The sequence below is a fragment of the Phocoena sinus genome, chromosome 15, assembly GCF_008692025.1.
Source record: "Phocoena sinus isolate mPhoSin1 chromosome 15, mPhoSin1.pri, whole genome shotgun sequence".
Classification (NCBI taxonomy): domain Eukaryota; kingdom Metazoa; phylum Chordata; class Mammalia; order Artiodactyla; family Phocoenidae; genus Phocoena; species Phocoena sinus.
Window position 1 is genome coordinate 28,587,747 of NC_045777.1, and position 12,396 is coordinate 28,600,142.

Sequence of the window (12,396 nt, forward strand, 5' to 3'; positions counted from 1 at the left end):
CCAATGAGAGGGCAGGTGCTACATCCGCATTATTCATCACTGTATTCCCCGTGCCTTGCTGCGAGTAACTTGCCCTGGATGAGTATTAGTTAAATAAATCAATGTTTCTCACAGCACAGTCCCTGGACCAGCAGCAACAGCATCACTGGGAACCTGTTAGAAATGTTGGTTCTCAGGTCCCACAGCAGACCTCCTGACTCACACCAACATGTGCTGGAGTGTGAGAACCACGGGGATAAATGAACGGGGGCCTGCAATCTATTGCCCCATCCCTAACGCAGGGCTGATTACCCGGTAGGGTCATAGTGACGGTAAAATGAGAATCTCACCCAGCACTGGATCTGGCAGGGGTTCAAGCTCTCCTGATTTCCTCCCACACACAATTGGAGGAAAAGTTTTCAGCTATAATTTCAGGCCTTTGATTTCGGCCTCATCTGGCCGAGAAGATGCCAGCTTGTCAGAAGGAGCAGAGAGCCGGGAGGATCTAGTATTAATTACCATGTAAGTTGATTAAGAGCCTACAGGGCACTGCAGCTGGGGAGCTTGGGAGAAACTCCACTCCTGCCTGGAAGCGTAAATGATTAGCAACATTATGAAAGGAAATATTCATCCTGTAGCAGCCCTGAGCAAACCCCTCCAGGGGTGGGTAATTTTCCTTTCCCACGATCTCTCTGGGAGAAGGCAGCTACTTCCAGAGCCCGGGGCAGGTTCGTTGGGGCAGGAGGGTGGACTATTTGGCCTCCAACCAGCCTGCAGGCCTGGGGTGGATGGATAAACTAGAGAGCACACGCTCCTCCACCCAGTTCTAGGGAGCAGAGATGCCCAGCCTGGCCTCTTGAGACAGCAGTTTAAGGTGCCGAGATCTTTCTGAGTTCTTGAGAGATAGAGGCAAACTGGATTTAGATGTGTCAAATCTCCTAATTTTTAAATCTGGTTAAGACAAATTCTGGGTTGGCAACTGTTCTAGCTACTCAGCTGCCAGTGTCAGGTTTAATCCTTTCGACAACCCCATCTCCATCTTCTCTATGAAGAAAGTAAAGGCTCACCACTCACCAGCGAGTCGGGATCCAAGCCCATCTGTAGCTGGGATCCAAGCCCCACCTGTGCTTCCTGAGCCCTTGCTTGCTCCAACAGACCACTCAGGCACCCTGTCCATGTGCTTTTCTGAAAATATTTCAGAAAGTCTGTCCTTGCCCAGTCCAGGCTACACCCCTCCAAACTCTGTCTCACATCAGATACAGCATAGAAACGCTTAGTTCGACAACACATCTAGGTGTTCGGATTTGAACACCTGGCCATCCCACCTATACTGTATTCCTGGAGGTAATTCCCTGCTCCTCCCAGAACCAAGTGCCCATGAACCAGCTCCACTCTCCCACGGGGCCTGCTTCTTGCCTTTGACCCCATGTTTCCCAGAGTGTCAAGTGAGACTGACCAATTACCTCTCACTTTGCACTACAGAACTCTATTCTTTCCTGCCACTGACTAGGTTCAAGCTTTAAGCTAGACTCTACCCTTCTCTGGGACTCGATTTCTTCTCTATGCCAAAGAGAAGAATTCTTGGCTTTGGACCCAAGATGCAAGTTCCTGACCTCATTAGTTCCACAATTAAGCCACTGACCAAATCATTCCTAAACTCTGAAGCGAGAAGATAGACTTCATTGGTGGTGATGATGACATTGATGACAATACCAGGTACTAACATTGTTTTGATGCTACCTATGTGTCAGGCACTTAATGTGGATTATCTTGTTTAATCCTCACGCCAACCCTACGAATGAAGTGGTATTGTAAGTGCCATTGCATAGAAGATGAGGTCAAGGCTGAGAGTGGGAAATGAGTCCAGAGCCCACTCTGAGCCACCACCCTGATGTCCACCCTGCATCCTCTCCCATTGCCCCAAAACATGAGGCTTGTTGGCCCCCTCTAAATTTCTCCATCTATAGTCCAGACCACACCAGGTCGGAGACTGGGGGCTGAGCAAGCTGCTCTGTTTCCCAGGAAACCATTTTGAGCCCTGAGGACTTATTAAGGAGTCCATGAGTTCAGGGATGAGATTTCAAACTGGTACAGCGGACCACAGATCCCCAGAGAGGGAGTGAGCTCCCCATCCCTGCCAGCGTACAAGCTGAGAAGAGGCAATGAATTTGGGAGAATGTTGTAGCAGGGATTCCAACATCAGATGAGGAGGCAGAGGGGATAAGCTAAATCTGTAGCTTTCTGGGAGAAAACAGTAGTGAAGAGGCAGCTGCCTGCGTTCAGATTCTACTTACTTTGCTGTGTGACCTTGAGCAAGTTCCTGAACTTCTCTTTGCTCAATATCCTTGCCTTTAAAGTGGAACTAGTAACAGGCCCTACTTCGTTGCACTGCTGTAAGATTACACAAATTAATATGTCTGAAACATTTAGCAGAGCACCTGGCACGTGGTAAATCTTTAAAGCATTAGCTATTACTTCCAAACTTTTAATTTTAACTTGGGAGTGCTCTTCCAGTCAAAATTTCCACGGATGCCAATACGGGAAATAGATCAAAGAGAAGCTGCCTGCCTGAGGAGGTGGGGGCTGGGGGCCCAGGAGCTCTGTCGGATCTACCGCCCTTCCCACAACAGTCTCAGCACCACATCAAGGGTCTGTGGGGCCAGTGTGACGACCACAGCTTATGCCACAGCAGGCCCTCCGCCCCAGAGGCTCAGAAAAGCTCCCTGCCTCTCAAAAACCATGGCGTTCCACCACCACATGTCACAGAGGGGGAAACAGAGGCCCAGATAGGAGTGGGAGCTTGCTGAGGTCACAGCCAGTGGAGGGACGTATTCCCCCGGGGAGGGCAGAGGGGCTCCCCAGCCCCCTTCTCAGAAAAAAACAAACACCGGGTCACAGAGGGGCCAAGGCCTCGTGGACACACCTGCCCCAGTGCGGACCCTCCCACTGTGGGAAGCTGGCTCCGGGGACAGTCGTTGCCTGCTAGGAAGTCAGCAACAGGAGGTAATTTCTGGAGAAGGAAGGAGGGTTGGCAGGAGACCGGGAGAGAGAGAGGGGCACGGAGCCTGGCGTGGGGTGGCTCACACCTCCCAGAGCACAGAGGGGCTCTGCCAGCGCCAGACACCCGGCCTGGGAGGTAGGGACCTGGAGTCAGCAAGCCCAGAAGAGCCCCCAAATTGGCAAGGTTTCCCCTCCCCTGGACGCTGCTGCCGTCCACAGCGAGACCCACTCTCAGGGAAGGGATGATCACTGGCTGCCTGAGGTGTTGCGTCCGAGTCCCATCAGGGGAAGCCTGTGATGACACTCGGGTTCCAGACCCTCCTTATACAGAGGAGACTCCAGCCCAGAGAGGGGCAACGGCTTATCCAAAGTTACACAGCAGGTGGGGGTAGAGCTGGGCCCACCTCCTCAGACATTTGGGGTCTTTCAACAATAATGAAAACATTATTGTTTTCACCGGCATAAAAGCCTTATCCTAGGAACTGTGGTCATGATAATGATAACAACAATAATTTAAGAGCTACATTTTTTGAATCCCTACTATAGGGCAGGTACAATTCTAAGTTCTCATAAAACAAACCCATGGGGAAGGACCATGATCCCCACGAGGCTCATCAAAATAAGAGACCCTGAGGTCACACAGTTGGTACTCAGTGGAGCAGTAGTCACACAACCCACATCTTGGTCAATACTCTGTGGGGAAAGGGCCTCTCTAGAAGTTCAAGCATTAGTGTGCATGGGTACACACAGGGAACTTCAGGGCTTGGGGAACCACCCTAGAGCTGTTGAAACTATGTATGGGCAGCTGCTTTCCACACAGATGACAGCTCCTCTCACAGTGGCTACCAAAAAAGAACCCCAGAAAACTAATTTTCCCAGCTTCCTTTTTGGCCAAGAGTAGCATATGACAGTGATCTGGCCAATAGATTTAGGTAAAGTCCCAGAGGCAGCATTCCTCCACAATTAGAAAGCCCTTTCCTTTGCACTTATCCCTACCCCTTCTTCCTACATGGAACAAAGACACAATGCCTGAGTTGTGGCAGTCATCTTGGAACCACGAGGCACCAGGAATGAGGACAAAGGGCTACACGCTAAAGATGGCAAAGACACTGGCAAGCAGAACCTGGCCACCAGTGACAGCAGTGAGAGCCACACTGGTCCCAGTGGCCCTCCCTGGACTTCCTGCCATATAGGGCAACAAGCACCAACTGGGTTATACCTCAATAGTAGGGTTTCTGTTATATGCTGCTGAGTATGTTCCTACCCCTCCTAATGATGGGCATGAGATGGGATCCACGGCCTGGCTGACCCCAGACTCACGCTCCCACCATGGAATCACACTGCTTTCAGGGGCCACTCTTTCTGCCTCCCTCTCTCCCCAAATGCACTAGCGTAAGCCTCTGCTCACATCAGGCTCAGAAAACTGAGCAACTGCCTCTCAGGCCACATTGTCACCAGCCACCAGGCTGACTGATGTGAACCCAGTTGAGAACTGAGAGGAACAGAGTGGGGGGTCTTGCCCTGAACCATGAAAATTCCAAGTATCCAGCAAACTGAACCTCCAGGCAGCGCATTTGACTGGGCTCACAATTACCACCTGCAACCACCCTTCATCTGACCGTTAAACAAACATGTATTATGGGCAGGCTGAGTTCCAGGTGCTCCCAAGTGAACATACCAGCCAAGCCCCACCGTCAGAGCTCACGTCAGAGGCAGACAGTAAGCAAGTGAGCGATGCGTTCCTCTTGATGCCACCCTCGGCTCTACAAGGCACTTTACGGTTTACATCACCTAACTTCATCCCCTCAATGACCCTGCAGAATAGGGACTATTTTACAGATGAAACAGAGGCACCGAGCGGGAACTAAGAGGAGACTTCCCCACAAGCACCCAGCCTGTCCAAGAGGCAACAAGATTTGAGCCTAGCTCGGTCTGGCTGCAACTGTCCCCAGCAAGGTGTGTCTTCTGTCCACCAGAACAATCAAACAGGCCCCTGCAGACCCAAAATAAAGTCGGGCTGGGATGCAGTGTTGCCAGCTACACAGCAACCCCCCGCCAGCTGGTGGTGCCTGACGGTGCTTTCATTATTCATCCCCATTGAATGTGCAGGCCCAGGGCTTCAGCCATGCTTTTCAGAGCTCGCCCATGGGGCAGCTGGGTAATGAGTCCAAGCCTGTCAGGAAGCTTGGGATCTGTCACCCACAGAATGTTCCCTGGTCCTCCCACAGCCACCCCGTCAGACAGAGTGGAGGATGACAAGAAGCCAGGACACTTCAAAGACACCAGGGCCCGGGGTGGGTTGCAGTTTTGATGGCCTGATTTCCATTCCTTGCAGGGCAAGATCTTTCAGACTTTGGGCTAAGCAGACTGTCAGGCAAGTTGGGAGGGTTGGTGAGGGGTGGGAAGGTCATTTCTTCAGGGGAATGGGTGGGATACAGTGACTCAAAGAAGCACCAGACAGGGAGAAGATCTCCTTTTTCAACATGGACAGAGCCAAGCAAACCTAGCTTAAATGTTGGCTCTGTTGTTTGCTAGCTGTGTGTCCTTGGATGAGCCACTCACCCTTTCTGATCAGGTACCTTGAATACAAAATGTAGAGTCACTCATATCATAAATGAGCATTGGGCCCATAATATGTTCCAGGCACTGGGGATACAGCAGTAAGAGTAACAGACAAGTACCTGACCTCACAGTGGGGCTTTTGTAAAGATCGGAATGCATATGTCTAAAGCATTGGGTCCCATACATAATAAGGACTCAATGCATGGTCATTATTATTACTTGTATTATTATAGAGAATATAGGTTTAATATATACAATTATTTTCTCTAACTCACCCTATATGGTCATTTTTTACCACAGCAGAAAAGAATTCCCCCATGCCACATACACAGGCACACGTGCACACACACACACATACACACACACACACAAGCACCAGCCATTCTGAAGGAATTTATTTCATCTTTCAAAATTGCCTCTGACATTCATTTTCCCTAGCCTGTGAGGTTTTTGCCCCATTCATTTCCCCTAAGTCCTAACTTATCCTAACTTGTCCTAACCTAGCCTGATATTTTGCAGGCGACAATAAATGTTTTCTTCACTCACTCATTCATTCAGCTGACAAACATTTATTAAGACCTACAGTGTAGGGTTTCCCTGGTGGCCTAGTGGTTGAGAGTCCGCCTGCCGATGCAGGGGACACGGGTTCGTGCCCCGGTGCGGGAAGACCCCACATGCCGCGGAGCGGCTGGGCCTGTGAGCCATGGCCGCTGAACCTGCGTGTCCAGAGCCTGTGCTCCGCAACGGGAGAGGCCACAACCGTGAGAGGCCCGCGTATCGCAAACAAAAACAAAAACAAAAAAAACCCCCAAAAAACAGACCTACAGTGTGCCAGGCCCTGTCATGATCAAGACAGACAGAGTCCCCACCCTCCTGGAGTTTACATCCTCTAAGGGAAGACAGACAGAAAGTACACTATACCCCCAGGCGTAGGAGAGAGTGTAGTGGACGGGTTGTTTCGGATGACTGGTGAGGGAAGGTCTGGATGAGAAGATGACATCTGAGCAAAGACCTGGCGGTGGGGGGAGTGAAGAAGGGGGCCTTGTGGACTTCTGGGGAAAGAGACCACCAGGCAGAGGGAAGGGTAGGTGTCAAGGTCTAAGGCAGGAAGAAGGCTGGCAAGGAAAGGGAGCCCAGGGCAGGCTGCCCTGGGTCCCCACCCTGCCGCAGTGGGCAATCAGGCAGAAGCACACAAACAGGCACCAGTGATGCCTGGCAACTCCTTAGACTCACTTAGAGTCCTGGGGTGGGGGCCTGAGGGTTACCTCAGACTCCAGCCCCTCCCTGATGAATTGGGAGAACAGGGACCAGAGAGGGAAGGGGCTTCCCAAGGTCACACAGTCAGCTATGGCTGGTCGGACCAGGTCTCACACGTCCTAACTCCAGCCAGTGTTGTCTCCACAAAACCACTCATTTTCTTTCTGGCTGTCAAATTAAGGGGTCTGGGAAGATCCCAGGAGACACAGGGGGTCACAGAGGTTCAGAGACGGACAGGAGAGAGAGAAACTCGGCCTCCCTCCGCCCCCAGTGGTGCTTGTCCTGCCGCTCAGAGAACCGCGGGGAACTGAGAGGGATGCGCCCCCATCCTGGCTCTGCATCTGGGAACCATGGTTACGGCTCCCTTTTGATTGGCAGGGGGTCTGGAACGACTTCGAGCCACGCCCTGGTTCCTAGATGTTGTGTCCGAAGCAGGAACGAGGGCCAGGGGACAAGCCGAGGGTCACCAGTTGCCCCGTGATACCACTCGCTTCACCTTCCCCTCCCAAGCCGTTCATCCGGGCACCCTGCACCACCGCGAAATCTTTTTTGGAGCTCTGAATTAAAAATAAATTTGCAAGCACATAACCAGATGTTACATGGGGAAAAGATAAATAACTCAGCCTGTCAAGGAACTGCCTCATCTCAGTCAACCCTCTCTCTTTCACAAGGTTTTAATTTTTAATTTCACAGCGGTAACTATAGCAACCTGCAAAAATAATATATTCCAAAGCAAAACAAGTTTCTTGGCTCTGGCTCAGCATCTCTGTGTTCCCTCCTTCCCTCCTCTCTACCAACTTCATGCAGGTCTGTGCCCTGAGTTGATGAATGTTCTCAGCTTTGAACTCTCTCAATCGTTAAGTAATTAATTCATTCATTTACAGGTATCTCTTGCCACCCACGCCCACGCCACTCAGTTCAGGGGGCAGGATGCTGGACAATGGATTCAGAATCGAGAGGGATGCCATGTTATCCTCATCTATTTGGTTACTAAGTTTTGAGTAAATAGGAGCAAGAGTTTGGCTAGCGAGGGATATCTGTATTCACTGGAAACCTAATTTGTTCCAGGGTCAGTGCTGGGCATCAGGGAGAGAATGTTGAGGAGGGACTGAGCTCGCCAAGGGGAGACAGACATTTAAACAGATGATTATAAGAAGGCAAGACAAGTCTTGAATTAAAGGGGTGAATAATGTACCAAAGAGCACAAAAGAAGGGGGCGGGTATTGATAGTTAGGGTGGTCCAGGAAAGGTTCAGAGAGGAGGTGACTTCTGAGATGGGCCCTGCCGGATGAGTAGAAGTTTTCTGAGTGATCAAAATAGGAAAGGGCATGCCAGGCAGATGGAACAGCAAGTGCAAAGGCAGAGACACGAGAGACACGTTCACAGGGCCCAAGCACCGGGCGAGGGTGGTGCCTGAATGGGATGCTGGAGGGGCCGATGGAGCAGAAACACAGAGAGCCTGGGACGCTGTGCTTAGAGGCAAGGGGAAATCAGCAAAGTAGTGGGGTGAACAACACGTATTTTTAAAGGGTGACTTTGGGGACAAGTATGGGGAATGGATTGGAGGGGAGAGAGCCTGTGGGGAATGTGAGTGGGAGAGGCCAGAAGTGGGTGGTGGCTACAGGGAAGAAGAAGAGGGTGGATGTCTTAATTTGGGTTCCATGAGAAGCAGACCCTGAGCCAAGGATTGGAGCTGATGTGGGAGGGCGATCCCAGGAAGCGCTGATGGGGGCTGGGGAAGTGAGACAGACAAGGGGAGGGAAGGAAGCCAATGAGTGGTTGTTATCAAGCCAATTACCACCTGAGCAGCTGGGGCTGAGCCCTGCTGGGGAGTTCAGGGAGCCAGTGCCCAGGATGCCTCAGAGTCGTGCCCCCTGAGGGCAAAGGAGCTGGAGTATTTAAATACCAATTCCTATATTAATTGGCTGAGGGCTGCTCCCAGGAGACATCAGTTCCCTGGTACTTCTGACCTGCCATGCATGCTGGAGATTAGAGCAGGCTCCAGGGGCCAGAGAAAGTGCCCACAGACTCCTGTGCTGGCAGCTGGACGAAGGCCAGTGTGCCCTGAAACAAGGAAGAAAGGCCCAGGGGCCAATGGTGGGGCCTCCCCAGCTTCTGCCCCAGTATGTATGCACAGTGGACGAGCCCGACATCCGGGAGGGTGGGCAGGGACACTGGCACACGCAGCCTGGTACGGGGATAAGGCAACACGCCCCGAGGAAAGACGGACCCAGGGACGTGCTGGATCAGGCTGGCTAAGGCTGGTCAAGTGGAGACTGACCAACGCTGGACAGCAGGCCCAGTGCAGCCCTCAGGACCCACAGCGGGTGGGCCAGACCTTCCTTCCAAATGGAGAGTCCTGTCTCAGTGAAGCAGAGCTGCCCCCTCAGTCCCTGATTAAAAGTGGAACGTGGCAAGAAAATGTATCGAGTGGGAAAAATGCATGTTCAAGGGTGTGTTCTTGCAGAAACATAGCAGGGATGTATGACCTCAGGGGAGGGACATTACCTCTCCCAGCCTCAGTTTCCTCATCTGTAGTAAGGTGTGGTTCCCAGAAGTGCCAACCGCATAGGCTTGCTGTAAAGACATAATTAGATGATGCATCGTGATGCCTAGAAGTCACCTAATAAATATTACCTGTTATTATCGGTTTTTTTGACTATTTTTTGAGCATGGCACACATGCTAGGCCCTGGGGCACAGCGGTCATCCACGAGACATGGTTCCTGCCCCCACCCTCGTGCTGCCTACGGCCTCATGGACGTGCTAAAATGCTTTATATAGAATGTTAAAGAAAGCAGGATAGGAAATTATGCATAAAGGATGAGTCTAATTTTGTTTAAACACACACACTCACAAAGGCCCAAGGGATATACACCAACATGTTACGACAGTTAACACTAGATGGTGGAATTGAAAGTGGCTTGCATTTTTACAATTCTTTCCTCTGTGTTTTTTTTTTTTTTTCTTTTCTTTTAAAATTTCACAGTGGGTTGTATTATCTGAATAGTCATTTTCTGAAAAGAAAGGAAAACAAACATGCTTCTTTCTCGGACTCCCTGCCCCTCACAAATTTTATCTGCTTCTTCGGGAAGCAGGAGCTCCCCCCATTAGCAGACACTTGCTGGTTCTTCCCAGGGTTCTGGGGCCTGGCCTAACCCCCACTGTCGGGAAAGGGGGTGGGGACCACCGTGAGAGCCACAATCCTGCATCAGTGAGCGGAGAGCAGGAGTCGAGCTCGGGGTCTGAGGACAGTGGTCTGTGCTTGTCCGTCTACCTGTGACTGGGGAGGCAAGGTGTCCAATGCTGAGGGTGGGCGCTGGCACCTGCATGTGCCGGCAGGCCCAAGCTCCATTCGCTTTCTCCAAAGCTCATATCTGTTCACCTCTTGACTTCCATGTCTCCTTCTACTGATTCTGAACTTAAGTGGGGGAAAAAGAAAAGTCATGTTGACACTATAAAATCACATGGTCCAAATCTGGCTCCTAGAAATTGGCAACTAATAAGGATATTAATTAGCCACTGATTTTTCTCAAGTTTCCTGTCCCCTTTGACATCTAAGACAGTGTGATAGGCCTAGCACTCTTGGAAAGTTCTAGTAAGGTTCCCTCTAGTAGACTTGATGGTATTATCTGTCTGGGTCACTTTTTTGAGAAAATGACACCTCCCCCACACCACATGGGCTTCATGGGGCTTCCATCAAGACCACCCAAACAAGGGTGGTTGCAGGTCCCAGGGAGGACCAAAGTGATTTCCTGGGCTTGGTATGGAGACATACACATGGGTATATGATGTGTGGAGGAAAGTGCCCTCTCTTCTGCCAGGCCTACTGATCTCGGGGCACCTGTGAGTGGCCATCTTCCCTGCCACATATTGAGAGCCTGCTCGTAGGATAAAGCCAAGAACAGATGAGTGTGTTGAGTCCCTCTGTCCAGCTATTCCTGAAAACGCCTTCCTCAACCAGAACCAATAGATTCCTTTTTTTTTCTAAGTGAGTTCAAGTTGGGTTTTTATCAACTGAATCTGAAAGAATCCTGACTAGCATCATGGAGTGGACATCTATTGGTTAGAAGTTTGAGACCGCCCTCAAATCCACACCCCCTTCCTAACCATACACCACTCCTCGTTCACTCCTAGGTCACTACCTGGATCCCCAAACAGAGCAGGTGAGTTGGTCATAAGTCCCTTCCAAGCCTGCCAATAAAACCTCCTACATGGTCCTCCACACCCTGTCCTTTCCTCTCCTCTGCTGGGGGATGCAGAAGACCCAGAAATCCAAGAATCCCAGACCCCAAAGGATGACAGAGGCACCGGGGGGCAGGGCCTGGACCTCTGAATAACTGTGAAGACTTGACCCACGTAGGGCAGACATGAGTGAGAAGTAAACATTATGGTGTTAAGTCCTTAAGATCCAGGGGCTGTCTGTTACAGCAGCCACCCTGCCCTGACCAATACAGTACAGCAACACTTTGGAGATCGTACCTGAGAGCTACGATCCTGCGAGAGGCTCAGAGCTTTGCAACCGCAAATACGTATTGGGCTCCTATTCTGTGCCTGCGTGGCCCCTGGGTTTCTCTTTACTCGACCCACTATTGCCTCCTTCCTCATCTGTCTTCTCCACCTGAACCATAAGCTCCCCAAGAGCCAGGTCCTCATCTGCCCTCTTTCTCTATACTGGGTCCCTGGGATCTAGCCTAGTGCCAGGCTTGATAGATATTGATTGATGGGCTTTGCAAAATGACCAGACGCACAAAATTGTTGTGAGGCTTAAGTGAGGCTCTGATGGTAAGGCTATAGGACACTCAGTAGGTCCTCAGCCAATAGCCCCAGAGTAAAAGGGAGCTATCTAAAGACACATGTGTTCTGGGGAAGGCTTTCAGAGGGAAGGTGAGGACTTGTCCTACCCCAAACCCTTCAGAGTCAGTTCTCTCTGGTCCCTGGCTGGCCCCAGACTCAAAATGGGAGACGGAGCCTGGGCAGAGCAGGGGACGGGAGGGGACCCACTGCTTCTGTGAGGGAGCCCCAGCCCCAGAGTGTTTGGGCTGTAATAAGGGTAAGGCGACACTTCAGAAAATCATATTCCAAAGGCTTTTGCTGTGCCAGCAGACTTCTCACCCTTGCCTCGGCGTAGAGGTGGGTGTGGAATGACTGATACGCTTCTGAGGTAAGGCTTCCCTTTCACAGCTTGAAATCTCATCTCAGGAAAGGTTAACTCCTTGTACCCAGTCCTACTTACTGGAGACAGGCTCCAGGGATCTAGAAGAAGACTCCTAGGATGACGTTCAAGGTGCACGCCAGGGCTGAGGATGAAGGCGGGCACCCAAGAAGCATAGTGTAGTAGCTAATAGCTTGAGCTCTGGACTAGAGAACCTGGCTTCCAATCCTACCACTGGCTTCTTATTAGCTATGGGATTTTATGAGATTTATGAGATTTTATTTTACTAATTAGATGAGTCTCAGTTTTCTCATCTATGAAGTAGGATGATAGTAATAGTAACCACACTAGAGGGTTGTTGGGAAAATTAAATGAGTTAATACAAGACAGGTTCATGATACCCTGTGACCACCGGGCCTTTCTCTGGTGGTGGTGGTGGGCGGT